Source organism: Pan troglodytes, chromosome 14, assembly GCF_028858775.2.
Source record: "Pan troglodytes isolate AG18354 chromosome 14, NHGRI_mPanTro3-v2.0_pri, whole genome shotgun sequence".
NCBI lineage: Eukaryota > Metazoa > Chordata > Mammalia > Primates > Hominidae > Pan > Pan troglodytes.
In genome coordinates this window covers 106,519,677-106,541,327 of record NC_072412.2, presented here as the reverse complement: position 1 = coordinate 106,541,327, position 21,651 = coordinate 106,519,677, and positions in this window count along the sequence as shown.

Here is a 21,651-nt window from a genome sequence, read left to right as displayed (position 1 = left end):
GCAACATTTCCCCAAGTCTTTTTCTCTGAATATTGGTGAAGATGTTCCTCAGAAAAGAGGAGAGGAGGGGCTATGACTGGATAATTCGTATCTTGAAGAGTCTCAGAAATCTTACATTGAAAACATCTGTTTAGCCTTGTTCATCCCATTATTTCTCACATTTATTTGACTTCAGAGCCCCTTTATCATGTAACATTGGTTAAAATTCCACAGAAATAGCCTTCCAGGCACACAATTTGGACAGTCTAACTCTTTATGACCCTGAGACACTCCGAAATTGACTGCTCTGGTCCACCAATAGATGTTGAGCTTCAACATCGCCCAGGAACTGGTCTAGCTGCCGGGGATACTGTGGTGAACAAGATGAGCACAGTCCCAGGTCCCTGTGGAGTGCATTTTCTAGCATATGACGGAGTAAATGCACCTGTTGGCTTCAGGGGAGTCTGAGAATAGTGATTGGAATGGGAGCAGGATGTGCCTTTAGACAGGATGGGTACGGAAAGCTTCTTCCCAAGGTGATGTTTGAGACCAGATCCTGATTCTGTTCACTCTCGTTTTAATACTTAACAGACTTTTCCAATTGTTTGAAAATCATTGATTGAAAAGTAGTAATGCAAGATTTGTGTTTTAGTAATGTTCTGTTAATAAGAAAGTCAATTAAACAATGCTCATTCCCCATCCATCCCATTTAAATAGGCATGCATTGCATGTGCGTTAAAAACGTTTGTCTACTGGGATCTTACACTCAGTTCTCAGAGCAAGTGCACAGGGAACATCTCCGAGTCACAGCACTAAGTGGTAAAACAGTGTTTCTGACACAGCCCAGAAGTCCCTCCACACCGAAGGCACTGAAACAATTCCCCATTTTTTACTCTTCTCTAAACAGGATACACACATGTAATTGGGCACCAGGAAACTCCTGTATAGCACATTGACAATGAATAGTTGTCTTAGTGGCTTATAATTAAGGAGAGTGATAATGTTGGGAATTTAACTTTGGTGGTACTTAACTCTGAAATACTTTTCACTAGCTCAGTCCCTGTTGATTGCTTATTAAAATGACTCTTGAAACTCCCAGGAAAACAACATGGAAGGCTGAGTAAATGCTTTTGTATTGTGAAGATACTCTTTAATGAAATACTTCTTTCCCACAGCAACAGACCTACTCTACAATCCAGGAAAATGGTTTTAATAAATGCTTCTGATAATAATCTTTATAATGATCATTGTGTTATTGGTTATGGTGATGAATAATAAAACCTCCTTCAAAAAGGCTCTAAAAGATAAGGTACTAATTCAAAAGAAGGTGGTGGTGGTTGTTTTTAATTCCAACATGCTTCTGAGAGATCCACTTAAACATTTGCAACAACAGTGGAAAATCTTTAAGCAGACCAATGAAAATTTTCTTCTTATTGTGTTTTGAGTAGTCAAATTGCACCCAGTATTGTAAAATCAAAGTGCTTTGTTGCTAGGCAATTCCATGAATCATCCCAAATCAGGTTTTAACCAGATTGATAAAAGTGTTACCCCCCCTTGTTTTTTTTTACTAGAACACAGTTTTTGGTTGAGCAACAAAATATGTGAACTGATCACATGGGAATAGAATTTTTATAGCAATAAATAAATCTTGCCCCAGTGATAATATTTAATGATATGCATAATTATTGTTATAACACACGGGAATCAGATATAAGTGATATAAAGCCCAAGTGATGATTGCATTTAGCATTATGTTGACATTGCAGATAAAAGCAGCTTTGAGATCAGCATGGAGGAAGAAGGAATAGGAAGAAGCTGCTCTGAACTCCCTCCAGAAACACCTACATTCACATCCAAGGCACCAGCTGTTGAGTTTCCCTGACTTGAGAAATGGCATCGCTCTTGGCCAACATCTCCCAAGGAGACTAAATAGAATATTAATGTATTAGTAGAATATTAATATTAATATATTAGTAGAATATTACTAACAGATTAGAATATTAAGATTAATATATTAGAATATTACTAAGTAATAGATTAGTGGAATATTAATATATATTAGTAGAAATAATATATTAGTAGCATATTCATATATTAGTAGAATTAAGCAAATTGACTGGTTTTAAATTCTAATATATTTGTTAAAGTTTAATCATTTAATTGATAGTTATATCTGATAATAAGAAATTCATCTCTTCATTTTATTTAATAACAGAATAAACAGATCATTAAGCATATGAATTTAGAATAGAGGTGAATCTAACTGAAATATTATTGGCATATGAGTATTTATGGAGTCTTCCTATTCTTCACTACCTACCTGCAAAGTTAAAGTGTTTATTTGAGGATATAGACATGGAGATCCACACAAATATGTCAAGAGCTATATATTGAAGACAACAGCCTTCAATCTTTAAACCAAGTACAAAGCTCTTATATATTTATAGTATAATATAGCTCCTACTATTTCAATGTTTATGTCGTATCTCTTCCGTAAGCGATTGGTGGGTCTGAAATCCACTTTCACTGAGATACTTGGTTGACGTCAATACAAATGAGAACAGTGCGGACCGTTCTGCCCTTCCCCTGAAAACACAAAGTGGAGCTTTAAAACAGGCTCTCACACTGGATTTTAGGTGGATTTGGATTTTAACTCCAGTTGTCTATGAGCAATTTAAAAAAAACCCACAGCAGGACGATTTCCAAGGATATTAGAGGATTTAATGAACAAGGATCGCATTTAAGGGAAGAGGGATAACGAGGAGTAAAACGAAATTTTCCTGCTTTTTCCTGTGAGAAGTATCATTGTAATTACCCATGTATCTAAATTAAAATTGCATATTCATGTTTTGCATTTTCAATTGGCCTTGTATAATTAAAACTGCATCACATTTGATGAATTTATAATTATGGCTAAATGTTTATGTTAACGTTCATCTCTTCCATGCTGAAAAACAACAAAAAACGAGAACATTTCTTTAACTTGTTTCTTACCAGAAATTCAATCTCCAGATACAAAATTCAATGACCATGTGTCCTGAAAATAAAATATCTTTGAGATCAATAGGCACAGCTTCAAGTGTGAGATCCAAAAATCCTGATGCTTGCAAAGCACAAACCCAAACTGCTTTAAAGAATAATCTATAGAGGAAAGAAATAGAATGAATGGTAGAAGGTCTGATTAAGGTCTTATAGAAGATACCTTACTAACTTCAATGAATTAGCAGGAGACAATCATATCTCCTCAGGCTATAATCATTGTACTTTAAATCCCCAACTATTTCCATTAAAAAAAAAAGAAGAAAAAAAAAACTGTGTGCTGCAAGATCAGAGCTTTCACTTCTGAATGTAAAAATGGTGACTAAATCAAACACCCATTATTCATTCTTTATTGAGAAACTCCTAACTTTTCCCAATGAGGGAATCATAAAAACAAAAGCACAGTAGATTATAAAAGTTTATGTTGGAAATAGAAACACATGACTCTGGGTCTCTGTCTTGGCTGTTGGGAACGTTTCAGGTTCAAGATCTCCTGGACAAACATTTAGTGCTTAGATATTGCTATGAGTTGAATTGTGTTCCCCCATAGTGTTGAGCCCTAGCCCATGGGAATCTCAGAATGTGACCTTATTTGGAAATAGGGTCATCGTAAGCCGATAGGAAACACCAAACTGTTTGTACTATTCTCACACTCCACACAACACAGAACCTGCTGTGACCAAAATGTATGGGGGATTTTCTCTGCACTCCAAGCAATTCTCCAAGCAGATACCAACTGGGTGTCCTACAATTCAATTCAATTCTGATGCTATCTACCTAGAGATGATATCAGGACCTAAGGTGAAGGGCTCAGTCTCACGTGGCTGCCCCCGACTTCAGATACCAGTCACAAGCCCCAGTTGTGATCTGTGCTTCTGACCAACTGGCTATAAACTAGAGTTCCCAAGACCCGCTCTTTGGGTTTGATTTATTTGCTAGGACACTCAGGGAAATGCTTTACTTACATTTACTTATTTATTATTAAGAATATCACCAATGATACAAATGAACAGCCAGATGGAAGAGACGCATAGGCAAGGAATGAGGGAAGGGTGTGGAGCTTCCAGCACCTACTGGCACCTCCTCAAATTCAACAACCTGAAAGCACTCCAAATGCTGTCTTTGTAGGTTGTTACACAGGCGTGATTGATTAAGTATTGGCCATTGCTGATCAACTCAAACTTCAAGCCCTCACCACTCCCCAGAGATCAGGTGGGACTGAGAGTTCCAACCCTCTAATCACATAGTTGGTTCCTCTGGCAACCAGCGCCCCCAACCCTGAGGCTATCCAGGAGCCCCCAGCCATCAGTCATATGCCTAGCATACACAGACACACATCATCACACTTTGGAGATCCCAAAGATTTTAGGTGCCGTGTTTCAGGAAACGGGAACAAGACCAAATATGTACACAGTCCCTCACGATGGGTTGACTTACAATTTTTTGACATTTTGACAGTGTGAAATGACATGATGCAGTGGAAACTGCACTCTGAGTACCCATGCAATCATTCTGTTTTTCACTTTCAGTACAATAGTCAATAAATTACATGAGATATGAGAAAGAAAAGACACACTGTAGCGGAAGAATGCAAGCCCCCCTTAAATGATCGGGCCCAGAGAAGCGATGGAATGGAACAGCAGTCACGTCCCACTCCATTCTGACTTGATCTCTTCAAGGTGCTTGCCATGTTGACTCTAGACTGACTGACGCCAAGTAACTACAAATTACCCTGACAATGCCGCACACTGGACACCACAGCTCATAACCTACAGTTCAACCATGTATAGCCAATCACTAATCAATGCTATTTCTGTAAATCAATATGAATTGTATCAGCCCACTCCTTGTCCACCTTTGCCCTTAAAAACCTCCTTGTAGCAAAGGCTGAAAGGTGCACTTCTCAAGGCAACTTAGAAGTATTTCCCGGGCAGTTGTTCTCACCTTGACTCAAGTAAACACTTTAAAATTATATTTTGTGTCTCAATTTCTTCCTTCAGGTCAACATAAATTCGATACCTTATTTTAAAATGGGCTTTGTGTTAGATGTTTCTGCCCAACCATAGGCTAATGTAAGCGTTCTGAGCACGTTTAAGGTAGGCTTGGCTAAGCTGTGGTGTTCAATAGATGCAGTGTATTGAATGCATTTTTAATTTATAATATTTTCAACTTACAATGGGTTTGTCAATGGATGTAATCCCATAGTAAGTCAGGGAGCTTCTGTGTATTTCTTGTTATAAATCACAGTATCACAGTCATTAAAAATGTAATTAGTTAGATTAAATGGAAGCCATACTGCAGTACGTGGATACTGAATCCAGTGTAACCAGTCTCCTGATAAGAAGAGGGAAATTTGGACACAGAGACAAAGAGGGAGAATACCACATGAGGATGGATGTGGAGACTGGAATGATGAGCCTACAGGACAAGGAGCGCTAAGGATCACTGGTGTGAAATAACAATGAAGTCCTATGCCTGGGCAACATAGCAAGACTACATCTCTACAAAAAAATAAAAAATAAAAAATAAAAAAGTTGTAAGTAGCCAGGTGTGGTGGTGCATGCCTGTAGTTCCAGCTACTGAGGAGGTTGAGGTGGGAGGATCACTTGAGCCCAGGAGTTCAAGGCTGCAGTGAGCCATGATCAACCACTGCACTCCAGCCTCCGTGACAGAGAGAAATCCTCTCTCAAAAGAAAAAAGAATGTTCTAACCCCCTACAAGCAACTTAACAGACCTCTCTTGGCCAAGGGGACCCCAGAGAAACCTTGAAAACTGAGTTCCTGGCCACAATGAGATGGGAGGTCAGATGCGCCTCTTTATACCCTCTCCCCCCAAATTGCCTTTCTTTTCCTTTCAAAAGACTTGCTCCACCACTGATTTTAACCAATCACTAGATGCCATACCCAGACTCTCTGCTTTCCTGTGGTCTCAACACAGCAGGTGACAAGGACCACATCACATTCCTCCACAGACCATGGACTGGTTCTAGCCAGTCTACAGAAGCTGCACATGGATGCCCTGTGTCCTCCATTTCATCTTCTGACATATAAAGCCTGCTTTTAATGCATTTAAATGTTGTCTCCACCCCTAAGTGAACAGGGGATGTATGCAACATACATTTTTGCTTATTAAGCATGCATGCCCCCTCTTTGTGAATATTCATAGTTCCTCCTATAACCTGTTGAATACGTCTACTTAGCTAAACCATCCAGCATCAGTTCCCGTCTCATCCTTCCTCCTTCAAAGTGCCTGCTTTCAGTCTCTGCCAGGGGCTATGCCTCTCAGCCTGCAGCATGGCCAGCCTGCAGGTTGCAACCTTTATTAAAAAACAAAGTACTCTTCTCCAAATTTATGGATCTCATGATTTTAAGTCAACATCAGTAAAATCAGAAGCTAGAATAAGAGGCGAGGGGCCGGGCACAGTGTCTCACGCCTGTAATCCCAGTACTTTGGGAGGCCGAGGTGGGTGGATCATAGGTGAAGAGATTGAGACCATCCTGGCCAACATGGTGAAACCCCATCTCTACTAAAAATACAAAAAAATAACTAAGTGTGGTGGCACACGCCTATAGTCCCATCTACTCAGGAGGCTGAGGCAGGAGAATCACTTGAACCCGGGAGGCGGAGGCTGCAGTGAGCCAAGATTACACCACTGCACTCCAGCCTGGTGACAGATCGAGACTCCATCTCAAAAAATAAAAAAGAAGAAGTAAGGAAGGACCCCTTCCTAGAGCTTTTAGAGGGAGTGTGGCAGCCCTGGCAGTACCTTAATTTCAGATGCCTAGCCTTCAAAACTGTAAGAGAACAAATTTCTGTTGTTTTGATGTACCCAATTTGCTGTACTCTGTTATGACAGCTCTCAGAAAATAATACAGATGTCTGTGGGACTTGGAAGATTATCTTCCCAGAATTTCAACTTGTATCCACATACTACAAGCTGTGTGAACCAATGTCTTGATGTTTTATGAAACTGAAGCTTCTTGCTTAGAATTCAAGCTTAGAATTCTTTTCTTTCCTTTGTTCTCAAAGAAACAGGTGAGAGAAAAATGCTCTTCTTGCAGAATTTATTCTCCAGTGCTAAGATCACCAACAGTACCTGCCTGCAAGGTCTCTAGGTCTGAGCCACGGGAGCCAGGATGTGGTATTGGAGGCAGCAGTGAAACCTGTGTTCACTGCCCTGTCTCCCTTACAACAAGGTCCAGAAGGTGCAGCCCCTCAACAGCAACGTAAGTACATGACGCTGTACAGACATACATACCTAGGTGTCTGGCTACCTTTTCAGGCTCCCACATCAAGTCTGAGGGAAATTATCTTGTGAGTTGGCAAAGAGAACAAAGAAAATAAAATCTTTAACATGAGTATCCATTCACAGACATTAATGCAGACTAGACTGTGATCTGGAACACGAATCCAAAAGAACCACACAAGTTGTTTTTGATTACTATGTGCAGATCGATCAACATGCTGATTACTCGACCGATCATCAGCACCTCTTACCTTCCAATATTTTGTTAATAAATGTTGTACAGCAGGTACAAAGAGAGGCTGAATGCATAGGTCTATATTCTAACACAACCAGGATGCAGATCAACAGAGGCTTTGGGCAGAACGTGGTATGAATCACAGTTTAGGTTCTCTAGCACTTTTCATTCTACAGTGCACTTTAACAAACATTTCTACGTCTAGTTCTCATGTGGTCCTGTTAATTTTAGAGAGGTAGATAGTCAGAAAAGTTAAATGACTTCCCCTGGTCACAAAGAAAGTACAACTCAAGCCATTTCTTCTGACTTCATATCTCCTGTTACAAATTCCCTGGAGAGAAATTCTCATTGGCTCAGTGGATCAAGTGTCAACCCCTGATCCATTGCCCGGAGCATGGTCTAGCCTGGAGCATACTCACTGCCAGCTCACTTGCTGCTATGATCTGGAGATCTGTCCCCCCAAAATTTATATGTTGAAACATAATCCCCAATGCAATCATATTAGGAGGTGGGGCTTTTAGGTGATTACACCATGAGGACAGAGACCTCATAAGCGATATCAGTGTCCTTATAAAAGTGGCCTGAGAGAGCTTGTTTGCCCCTTCTACCATGTGAGGAACCAGGAAGAAGGTGCCATCTAGGAAGCAGACAGCCCTTACCAGGCACTGAATCAGCACGTGCCTTAATCTTGGACTTCCCAGCCTTCAGATAGGTGAGCAATAAATTTCTATTGTTTATAAATTACCCAGTCTAAGGTATTTTGTTATAGATGCACAAACAGCCTGAGATGCCCGTCCTCCTCGGAATTGCTACCTAGCACTGTTACTGCAACACCACTTCTGGTAACATCCTCTGCGGGAAATTTTTTTCAACATCAAGATCATCAACAAACAGTATTTTTTCCTGCCCCAATGACTACGTTTTCTACTGAACTGTTTTCGTCTCAAAGTAATGTTCTAGGCACCACCGTTGTCTTCGTTTGTTCAGCTGCCTTAATAAAAGGCCACAGACTGGGTGGCTCATGAACAACAGAATTTATTTCTCACAGTCCTGGAGGCCGAGAAGTCCAAGATGAAGGCACCAGCAGATTCCTTGTCTGGGCAAGGCCCTCTTCCTTGTTTATACTCAGCTGTCTTCTCCCCAGATCTTCACATGGCAGAAGGGATGAGGGATTTCTCTGTGGTCTTTTTTATAAGGGCACTAATCCTATTCATAAGGAATCCACTCACATAACCTAATCACCTCCCAAAAGCCCCACCTCCTAATACCATCACTTTGAAGGTTAGGATTTTGACATATAAATTTTGGGTGCACATAAACATTCAGTCCATTGTAACTATATTAGTCAGGGTTCTCCAGAGAAACAGAACCAATAACCAATAGAATGGAGACATATATGGGGGACCAGCACAAATATGAAGCCTATATATACATACACATACACACACCCACATATGGAGGGAGAGAGAGAGAAATTATTATAAAATATTGGCTCATGCAATTATGAAGGCTGAAACGTTCCACGATTTGCCATATGCGAGCTAGAGAGCCAGGAAAGCTGGTGGTATAGTTTGAAGTCCTGAGAGCCAGACAGCTGATGGTATAGATTCTAGCCCGAGTCAGACAGCCTGAAAACCAGGAACACCAGGGCCAGAAGATTGATGTTCCAGCTCAAGCAGTCAGGCCAAGAATGATTTCAACATTCCTCACCTTTTTGTTCTATTTCAGGCCCTCAACGGGAAGGGTGATACCCACCCATATCCCATGACCCTGTCAAATTGACACATAAAATTAACCATCACAGTCACTCTCACAGAACTGTTTCTAGAAGAGGGAAATTGGAGTTTTAGCAGCCCCCAGCCCTACAGTAATGTTAGATGTCACAAAACGGCACCAGAAAAAACACAAAGGTCCACATGCTTATATTTGACCATCCTATAAAACCATCCTAAAACCACGACCATCCTATAAACCAAAAGCCTTCAAACTTCATTGCTCACATACCTCTTTAATTATTTTGAAAAATTATGTACCCCTGTGAACACTTTTAAATTGACATCTAAACATTTGCTTTATAAGCTTAAATAGTTGTAAAGAATGTGATATTTAGCATATTGTAAATGCTGAAATTTAAAAATGAAAGTTACAACATCCTTCTAAATATATGCAATGGAATCTAAATTTCTTAATGGTTTGAAAGCCATCTGTTGGAAAACAGTTGCCTTTTCTGTTGCTTCTGCCTCTGATGATGACAGTATCCTGCAGAAGCCAGAGTCCTTCATCCCAGAGGTGAACACACACATCTGGCCCTGGAGTCAGAGAAGCTAAAAGAGGATCTAGAGGGAGATGGGAAACAATACCTACAGGCCCAGTTACTACCTCACATCAACAAGGTGAATCAGTAGATCAGGAACAGTGAGGGTCATCTACAAATGGCTGCGACTTCCCTTCAGCCCTGCACATCTTCCACATCAACCAGAAATACACAATAAAGGGAATTCTGGAACAGTTTAGCCTAGGCAAACAGACACAAAGCCATGGCACCATGGACCTTGCCAGGCATGGGGGACATCAGCCCAAACATGAAGCTCATGCTGTCTTCTGTATCCTGAATAATGAAGTCTTATGTCTCTGATCCAGGAGTCACACGTCTTCTACCAGCATCCATGAACCTGTTACAGGCTAACCTAGTAGGTTGCAATGAGGGTAAAATCTCAGCCTCTTCACAGTTTTTAGTAATACTATTATCAATTTAACAGTACATGAACTAGCTCTTTCTTGACCTTAGAAATGTTTACATTTCCTTTCCTGTCTTTTATTTGTATTTTCATTACTCTTCATTCCGACTTGTAGCTTAATACATTTTAATGCTTGGAAGTCTTCTACTGATCCCACTACCACAGTTTATTCAATAAAAGCCTGTTTACAGCAATCAAACTTTTTTATGTTTTATTTTCTATGATCATGTTTCAAGCATTAAAACTTCTTTCCATGTTGTGTAATCATTAAAATTATTAGTAAAAAACAGATCAAAAATGTAAATATATTAAAAATGTGAATAAATATTAAAAGAAATTTAATTATTGGAAATTAGTTATCTCTTAAAGCAAAACTGCTAAAAAGCAAATCCATTCAGAAGCTAGCATATATATTTTATGTTAACAAGAAGTTGAAAATATTAAACATTTTATAACATGAAGTAAGATTAATTATACTTAAATACTATATATATATAATGTGACAAAATAATTTTTAACTACCTAACTGGATAACATATCCTAAATCTGAAAAAAAATCACATAAAGATTTAGCCAAGGGTTTTATATAATGTATCCTAAAATTTTTTATAGTTTTAGATGCCTTCCAGTGACATTTAAAAGATTCTGCAATACTAACCTACTGTTAGCTTCTTCAACAAGCAGTCTCTGCTTTCCAGCTAATAAAGCAGACTAAAAATGAGTCCTAAGAATAGCTGAAAAGAATTGCTTATGGTTAAATAAATGAAAAAGGTCATTTTTAGCACTCAATATTTCTTAAAGTGCACTTTGCTTTGCTCTCACAGAATTTTACACTTTTTGGCAAAAGGAGGGGGATGGAAGAGATAAAGTCATTATTAAAAACGTCTTAACTCCCACTATTCCTATATCTGAACCAGATCATCTAGCCCAGAGCTGGAACAGCAATTTTCACCCTTAATTGCGTAGTGATTAAGACAGAGAAATACAGGGAATCTCTATGTGTTCAATGTGTCTTTACTAACGTTTAAAGGAGGCTGAAGAGATTTTCAGACTTCTAATCTGTGGATAAGATTTGAGATGGGTTAGAGGTCACCTTTTTGTTTACCAGTTGGAAGAAGAACTATTGTGAATTCAGGCAAGCACTCCAGGAATGAGCTTTAGGAAAGAGGACCTATAGAATTTAGGGACCTAGACACTGATTTCTTTAAAACTCTCCATGTTCTTATACCCCCTACGAAGCATATTCCAGTGGAGACCATTGCCATAAGCCACCTTGAGCTTCCCCAAGGTGAATGAAGCTCCTTCTCATTTTCATATGGCCTCCATCCTCTTGGGGTTCAGTTTCAACTGTTTCCCAGAGCTACGTATATGTTATAAATGCAAAGAAGAGCCTAGAAGGATGCATGCCAAAGAAAGATCACTGTGGTAGAAAGCAGAATTGGGAGGAGGGGATTCATACTATTGTTTTTGCCACAAAAGTGTATTTATGCATTGTTTGATTTAAAATAAATAAATAGCAAAACAGGGTGACTATAGTCAATAATATAATAATTGTACCTTTTGAAGTAACTAAAAGATTACAATTGAACTGTTTGTAACACAAAGGATAAATCCTTGAGGGGATGGAGAGATATATATATAAAAAATATATATTATAATTATTCTATTAATTATATATGTAAAATATATGTATTATTTATGTAAAATAGATGTAAAATTTACATATATGTAAAATAAAGTGAATAAATAATTTTAAAGGAGACATAAAGCAAGAAATTTACAATTGGAAAAAATGTTGGGAATGAGGAATTGGGGTAGGGTCAAATGTGGTGTATAAGGAAATAAGACAATGGCCAGGCACAGTGGCTCACGCCTGCAATCGCAGCACCTTGGGAGGCCAAGGTGGGCGGATCACTTGAGGCCAGGAGTTTGAGACCAGCCTGGCCAACATGGGGAAGCCCTGTCTCTACTAAAAGTACAAAAATTAGCTGGGCGTGGTGGCACCTGTAACCCCAGCTACTCCAGAGGGTGAGGCATGAGAATCACTTAAACTCGGAGGCGTAGGTTGCAGTGAGCCAAGATCGCGCCACTGCACTCCAGCCCAGGTGACGGAGTGAGACTCCATCTGAAAAAAGAAAAGAAAAGAAAAGAAAAAACAAGAAAAGGAAAGAAAAGGACAATGAAACCATACAGGGGATTTGCAGAGCTCGAGTTTAGACTAAACAAGCCACACACCAGAGAATGACCTCCTCAGAGTATTTTTCAACATTTTTGTCAAAATTCTATTTATTATGTACAGTTTCTAATCTCATCATAGTTAAAAATTGAGTGCTTGCATTTTAAGTGCAGCATCTGGGTATGATTTTACGGTAACCCTAACCCTAGGTCCCCCACAAAAAATAAAAAGCCAATATAACCAGGATGACTTAAACAATCAGAAATGGTAGCTATTGAGCAGATTGAGGCAAAGACAGCAGCCCTGCTGATATTTGCATCCTATCCATGCCATAATGAAGAAGAGATACAAATTCTGTTTTCACAAAAGCCTTTGGTTTGGTCTTTATTTAAAATATTGATAGTTTGGGAGGCCAAGGCAGGGGGTTGCTTGAGCCCAGGAGTTTAAGACCAGTCTGGGCAACATAGTGAAACTAGGTCTCTACAAAAAAAAAAAAAAAAAAAATTCTAAAACACATTAGCCAGGCATGGTGTCACATGTAGTTTCAGCTACTAAGAAGCTGAGGCAGGACGATTGGAGGATTGTGGGAGCCCAGGAGCCTGCTTTATACAAACAATTCAGAAGGGTCATGCACCTTCAAATCACCAGCATGAATGCCAGATGTATAGTATGATGTTAAATTTTTTGATTTTGAAAACCATTTATCATTTGTGATTTAGTTGTTACGTCATTCATTTGTATAAAGCTGCAGTGAGATATGATTACACAACTGCACTCCAGCTTGGGCAACAGAGAGAGCTGGTCTTTGAAAAAAAAAAAAACTGTGGAAAGCCAAGTGTGCAATGGTGTTTTCAGTGATATTTGTTAATGTTGATGAATGTCAGTTTACAAAGATTGAGACTCTGAAACACTAGATGAAGTTGAAACTCTGAGCCCTCTAGCAAAACGTCAGAAAGAACTTCATTAAAGGACACCCCCTGAACAAAAGAAATGTCCAGCCCAGAATGCCCCCTTCTTTCATGAGACCTATCTGCAACACAAGAGGTGAGGGGCAGAAGTATCGGTCCTGCTTTGAAGATACTCACGGGAATTGCGAAGAAAATGCAAAGGAGACCATAACTCTGCACACTGTCATGCCAGTTGCATCACGTCAGCTGCAGAGGACAATAAATTGGGTGCTTTGAATGACGTCACAACTAAATCACAAGTGATAAATGGTTTTTAACAATCAAAAAAATTTAACATCATACTATACATCTGGCGTTCATGCTAGTGATTTGAAGGTGCATGACCCTTCTGAATTGTTTGTATAAAGTAGCAACTACAAAATAGAATGCAGTGTGAGACATGCAATGATTGGAGGGATAAGTGTTCCTGTATCTCCTGCACCACAAAATTGTCTCAAAACCATTTGTTTCCAAAAACCTTATCTTATTGCATGATAAGGGAAGTGGAAGAAATAACAATATTTTGAGAGGCTGGGAGTGATGTGGATTTGTGCTATATCTTCAAGTTTAGGAGTGAAACCAAGAAAAAAAAATGCCCTAATTTTTTCTTCCCTGCCCACATTCCCTCAACCCCTACTGCCCTCAGATTCTGTGCTTGATCATCCCACTCCTATAACCCCTGGATTTTGCACCAACTTGTGGCCCTGGATGCAGTGATTTCCGTCAGAGATGACCAAAGGAGTGCTCATTCATTCATTCAGTATGTAGGGAACGCCTTTTAAATGCTGTCATTGGTCAGCTCTCCTAGAAGCAAAGTCTCAGAAGAGGACTCACTGGAGCGATTTATCGGGTGACAGGTCACAGGAGGAGCAGGAAAATTGTGGGATAGGACTGAAGAATAAAGAAAGCAAGGATGCAGCCATCTGAAGCTGGTAAACAGTGGCTCTTGTCTGGCCAAGGGTAGCTGTGAGCTGTGGACACCAAGGCTCCCAGAAGCTGGGGCAGGTGAACTGGCTCAGTGACTGGATCTGGGTGGGGCCCTGACTGCCCCCACTGCACACCCATGACCTGGGCTCAGATGCACTCAAACAAATGATGGATACATGCAAATAAATAATCCCCCTTAGATTTTTTTGGAAAACAATGCTCTTTCTGCCCTGCTCTTCAAGAGCAGGAAGCATATCTTTTATTTTATTCAATAAACATCTGTCCGCCCACTGTTAGCCGGGGACTCTACTCAGAGCTAGGAAAGGATCATAAGAGAAAGCAGCTATAAAAAGGAATGACTCGTAGAAGGGAGAATGCCTGCTGAGAAGGGTAGAGAGAAGGGGAAAATCAGGAGAGAGTTTTAAAGGATATAGTTACAGCTGTATAGGGAGAATAAGTTCTAGTGTTCTATAGCATGGATGTAGGATGACTGTAGTTAAAATAATATGTTAATTATAGTTTCAAATAGCTAGAAGGGGGACACCGAATGTTTCCAACACAAAGAAATGATAAATGTTTTAGATAATGGGTAGCTAATTACCTTGATCTAATTATTACACATTATATGTATCACAACATCACTATGTACCCATAAATATGTACAATTATTATATGTTGGTTTAATTTTTTTAAGGAATAGAGACAGCATTGCTATTCCAAGCAATCTTTACCATCCCCCACCCAGTACCTGGCATAGTGTTCCGTGCCTAACTAACATGTGTGAACTAACCTTGTTCACTTGCTTACTGATTTTTTTTTATCCATTTGTACCATGGTAAACACATTGTGATGAAACATACATCACATAAAAATTTATTATTTTAACCATTTTAGGGGACAGTTCTTGCTTATTCCTTCTAAAAGCAGTGTTCTCTCAAGGGTTGGACATGTAATGTAGTAAGGGAGTCAGATGACCCTACCTTTGGCCTTTACGGGGAGAAAAAAAATCCCTTAAGCTCTGAGTCCTTACTACAAAACAAGTTGTCTGCAATGCGACTAGCTATGATATTTGGCACAACCATATCAGGCATTCAGCATTTCCATGTTCATAGGGGGAAAAAATTAAATTGCCCCTCCCTGGGCTAAACAACCTTGGCACTGCATTTTGATCCTTAAATGTATGCACATGCTATCATCAACAACAGACAGGGGTTCTGTTTGCTGAAAGAATATAAATAATTAAAATCCTGCAGGGAGCAGATTTTTATTTACAGGGCTCCATTGTCATTCTCGTACCTGGTGGGGGTATGGTCAAATTACACGAGTTTATTAAAAAACAAAAATTGATGGTTCCGGCTCCGTTCCTCTATCCCATGGAATGAGATCAAATAGAGGCTGCACAGAAGCAAACACTGTCAGTATTTAAAGAGCTATCGTTGGAATGGGGAGGGGCGCTAACTAACATTCGGGGGAATGAGCTCTCAGATGCGTGAGCTCCCTATCGCGCCCAGGGCTTCCTGGACATCACCACACCTTGGAGTTCAGATGTTCATGCTATGAAACGTTTCCAAGCCCGCCCTTCGCCCTTGTTGGATGTTCTGTTTCATCATTCCCTTTTTATTTATGATTCCCCACATTTCTTAAGATAAAAGCTTACACTGCAGAAACAGTCTAAAGCATACCCCCCTACATACAAACTGATCTCCAGATTTCCAGTGAAATTGCTGCCTTTGTATACTTATGGACTGACGTGATAACTGAAAACAACTTCCATTAGCACTATAAAAACTCCAGCTGATACCAAATGAATTTCATTTGATACCAGCAGAGAAAAATATTGGCTACTGAGATATTCTTTGTTCATGGTTATTTACGGTTAGCTAGAATCCATGTACAATTCAGCCAGCCAGAAGGCCCCAGTTGATTCCCTTTCCTGGGGGACCCTGTGTGGAAGGTCTTCCATGAAAACTGGCTCACCTTCATTTGGCAAAATACGAGGACCGCTCTTCTCATACCTGGTCCACCATAATACAAGGAAATGTCTGGTGATTAAATTTCTTGGGGTAAGAAAGATGTCAACAGATGTTTGAGAGATGTGCAGTACCTCCCTCTCCACCTCCAACCCATCACCAGGCGATCCTGTAAATGTTGGAAATGGTCGACTAAATTATCAGGAAATTTCCCCAAACCATGGTCCTGGTGATTTCTTTAATGTAAATATTTCAAAGGTGTATGTACCACCGCTAAGAATTATGTATCGATATTTTGTTATGTTTCCTTCAGATCTTTGACTTTTTAAGAAATATCACATGCAGTTGAGGCTTCCCACTTGGCTCTTTCCCTCTCCGGTAAAACCACTGTCTTGCAACGGTGTACACCCTGGCCATTCATGAGTTATACTTTCAATACATATGCATGTATCATAAACAATCTTAGTTATCTTGAAATATATATACCTTTCTACAAATTTCTTTCTCCACTCCACGGTATGGATTTTTAATATTTTTATTGTAAATATACATAAGATGTCTATTTTAACTATTTTTATGCATCCAATTTAGTAACATCAAGTATATCCATAATGTTCTGTAGCCATCACATCCATTTCTAGAACTTTTTCATCATTCTAAATAGAAACTGCACCCATCAAACAATACTCCCCTATTTCTTCCCTCTCCATAGCCCCTGGCAATCACCATTCCACTTTCTGTCTCTATGAATTTGACTACTCTAGGTACCTCACATAAATGTAATAATCACACAATTTCTGTCCTGTCTCTGGCTTATTTCATTTAGCATATCAACATTGTTTTTAATATCAACCCACGTTGGTACATACTGATATAGGTCATTCATCTTAAATATTGTATAATATTCAGGAGATTCCAGATAATAATTTATCCTTAACTCTACTGGTGGACATCTAAGTTCCAATTTTTTGCTATAACAAAATCCATCTTGCAGCGAGCATCAGAGGCACTCAGCTGAAGTAGAAATGCTGGGTGTGTACCTCCTCTGCTTTACCAGGAAGCTGCCCAATTGCTCTCTTAAGTCACAATAGTAATCAACATTCCTGCCAGCAGCAGAACTGAGTTCCTGCTTCCCCATGTCCTTATTTGTACTGACAAATTTTCCTTTTTAATGTTTGATAATTTGATGGGTGTGAAATGGTATCTCAATGTTTTCTTACTTGACATTTTTTCAATGAGCAGAGTGAGGCTGAGCATATTTTCGTGCTCATTAACCATTAAAGTTTCTGTTCATGTGAAATGCTTGCTCATAACTTTTACTCTCTTTTATATAATTTTTTGCTTTTTTATTGATTTCCAAAGGGGAGAGATACATAGATACATACATGCATAGATACCTAGATATTCTGCATAATAATCATTTGACCAGCATAGTTCATTAATTTCTGACTTTATCCTTATTGTATTTTCCCTTCTGCTTGGGTTTACTCTGTTTGGTTTTAGTTTGATTTTTTGTCCATTTTCTTGATTTGGATACTTATTTGTTTATTTTATTTTTTGTTTTGTTTTCTAACTCATGCATGTAAGGCTACACATTTCTCTCTAAATAAATGGTTCATCTCATCTCACAAGCATTAACATGTAATACTTGAATTTAATTTAAAAAATTGTACAATGTCTGTTCTACAAACATACAGCCTTTGTTAGTTCCTTCAGAGGAGACCAGACATTTTCTTTCTCTTTGTAGATATGAAAGTGTCTAATTTTGCCTTAACTCTTGAATTACAAGAACAATGTGTGTTTTTCCCCGACCTCTTGAAGACCATTTTTACCCCCTCTTGCTGCTGGGGACAGCAGCTGTCCCCACGGGCATCTTTCTAAGTCATTGTCTTCTTTCTCAGGCAGAGTGGAGGATGTTCTCTTTGTCTTTGATTTTTTACAGTTTAACTTTAATGCATCTGGGATCTTTCAGGACAGTGTGTTCCTTCAATCTGAGAATTTGCATCTTTCCTTGATACGGAATATTCCCCCATTGCATCTCTCCTCCATCCTCTCTGTTCTGTCATCCAGGAATGTCTATTAGGCATATCTTGGAACTAGCTTACTCTGTCCCAAGCCCTATAAATGCTCTCAAATTTTCCGTCTTTTGGTCTCGCTAATTTACTTTGCAGAGTTTTTATTTTTATTCAGTTCTCTTTCAAATCTTGTCACAGTGTCGTGTTCCTACTCTGGTTCCTATTCCTTCATTTAAATCTTTGAATGCTTAAAACACACTTACTTTTAAGTTATCTTTTATACTGTCCTGTTTTCTTTTGCTTTGGCCCTACCCTCCCTCCCTTCCTCATACGATTTGTCATGTTGGCTGCAAACTCTATTCAGAGAGCTTTCAAATCCATGGGAATTCCCAGAAGCTAGTTATACAGGAAGCTCAGGTCACCCCCAACCCAATTAAATCAGAATTTCTGGGGTTGAGGTCCAGACACCAGGGCTTTTGGAAGCTCTCCAGTTGATTTTAATGTGCAGCTGAGGCTGAAATCACTTCCTACAGCACAGAGCAGCCTCCACCTGCCTCACAACCTTATAAGGCTTTTCACCCACCCTCTTCGTGCTGCTCCTAATTCTGTCTTTAATTTTGACACTTACGGATTTCCCTTTCTTGCTTTTAGTTTAGATATACTGGGGGGAGTTCCCATGATAAAATACGCCTAACATAAAATTTACTGTTTTAATCATTTTTAAGTATACAATTCTGTAGCGTTAAGTCCATTCAAAATGTTGTACAACCCTCATCATTGTCCATTCCCAGACATTTTCATCATCCAAAACGGAAACTCTGTACCCATTAAACAATACTTCCCCATTCTCCCACCCTTAGGGCCCTGGTAACCTCTAATCTACTTTTTACCTCTGTACATTTGACTATAAGAGGTTCCTCATAGGAGTGGAATCATACAATATTTGTCTTTTTGTGACTAGCTTATTTCATTTAGCATAATGTCTTCAAGGATCATTCATGTTACAGCACTATCAGAATTTCATTTATTTTAAAAACCAAATAATATTCCATGTCAAGGATATACTGTTCATCTGTTGCTAAACACTTGGGTTGTTTCAACCATCTGACTATTATGAATACTACTATAAACATTGTTCTACAAGTATATATACCTATATAGTACCATATGTAGATACATTTATGGGGTACATGAGATGTTTTGATAAAGGCAGGGAATGTAAAAAAGCACATCATGAGGGCCTGTCATGGGGTGGGGGGTGGGGGGAGGGATAGCATTAGGAGAAATACCTAATGTTAATGTCGAGTTAACGGGTGCAGCACACCAACATGGCACATGTATACATATATAACAAACCTGCACGTTGTACACATGTACCCTAGAACTTAAAGTATAATAATAATAAAAAGAGCACATCATGAAGAATGGGGTGTCCATCCCCTCAAGCATTTATCCTTTGAATTACAAACAATCCAATTACACTCTTTATTTTAAAATACAATTTAGTTATTATTGATTAAGTTATTATTGATTACAGTCACCCTACTGTGCTATCACACAGTAGGTCTTATTCATTCTTTCTATTTTTTAACCCATTAATCATCCCCATCTCCTTCTCAACCCCTCACTACCCTTCCCAGTCTCTGGTAACCATTCTTCTACCCTCTATGTCCATGAGTTCAATTGTTTTGATGTTTAGATCCCACAGATAAGTGAGAACATACAATGTTTATCTTTCTGTGCCTAGTTTATTTTGTGATACTTTTTAAAGAAATGTAATGCAGACTTTATTCAGGACCATCATGATAGGTATAAGGATCCCTGCAATGGGATTTTGTGGTGGGAGAAAGATTGAGCTCAACTCTGAATACAAGAGAAAGTGGAAATTTATAGCCCAGGAGAAGGGTGGGGGTCAGTGGACGGAAATTACTAAGAGGAAACATCACGGGGAAGGGAAGATTCTGGCTAAACTCACCCAGCATGATTCTTACTGAAAACAGACCAGGGCGATCACACACAACCTGAGGGATGGTGGTGGACGAAGAACCCTATCAGGTATCAGGATGCTCAGATATCGAGGATGGAGGATTCTTGCTAAACTGACTTAGCAAAATTCTTGACAAAATTGGACACTGACCGCAGAATACAGGGATTAACGGAGGAAAGGGGCTCAGAGGAGCCTGGGTAGAGTGTAATGAAGAAAACAGTCTTTGTCAGGAGTCAGAAAAGAACACAGCACTTCAGGAAGCTGATGAGGAAACCAACTTGCTGGGAGCAAGAGATGCTGCAGGGGTGGGGGCAACGACACAGCCAGCCCGAGGACTGAGAGTTGATACTTCTGTCCACAGACTCCAGGGCATGGCAGAAATTATTTGAGCGGGGCAATAAGCAAACCACTATTTCCTTACCTACAGCAGGTAAAAGACTTCCATCCCAAACATATAATGAACTCCTATAGCTCAATCACAAAAAGAAAAACAATCCAATTAATTTTGATGGGCAAAAGACTAACTAGCACGTCACATCAAAAATATACATACACACACACATCCAATGGTCACATGAAAAAGTGCTCAACATCATTAGGGAATTGCAAATATAAAGGACAATGATATGCCACTAGGCACCCACACCATGGCTAAAATGAATCAACTGACAATACCAAGTGTTGACGACCTTTGCGAAGCAATTGGAATTCTCATACATTGCTGATGGGAACGAAAAATAGAAAAATCACTTTGGAAAAAAAGTTTAGCTATTTCTTTTATAAAAATTAAATATACACTTATTTTGCAACCCAGATATTCTACCCCTGGAAATTTTCTCCCAATAAACGAAGAGAACATGTCCAGAAAAATCTTGTACATGAATGTTTATTATTAGTCTTGTATATGAATGTTTATTACTTACTAATAATCCCCCAGAACTGGAACAACTCAAATTTCCATCAATAGGAGATTGGATAGTGGTGATATATCTGCCTAATAGAATGCACAGGATAGAAAGGAACAAATCCCTGTACAATATAGAAGAATATCAAAGATATTATGCTTAGAAAAAGAAATCTAGAGTAGGCAGTTACTGATACTGTTTAACAGTTCAATGATGCTCATAGCTGGTCTCTTTCTTTTTTGTTTCACCACCCTTATCATCCTGACTTTCAGCCTCATGGTCACAAAAACACAGCCCCACACAACATATCCATGTAAAAGGCAGGAGAAAGAGGGCAAGGGAAGTACCAGTTCCATCTGCCTACTTCTTGTCAGACTTGCACTTCAATATTTTTTTCCAGAACTAGGTCACATAGCAATCTCAATGAAAGCCAGAATCAAGGATTACAATCTTGATTTAGACCAATTTTGATTTCTTGTCTTAGGGC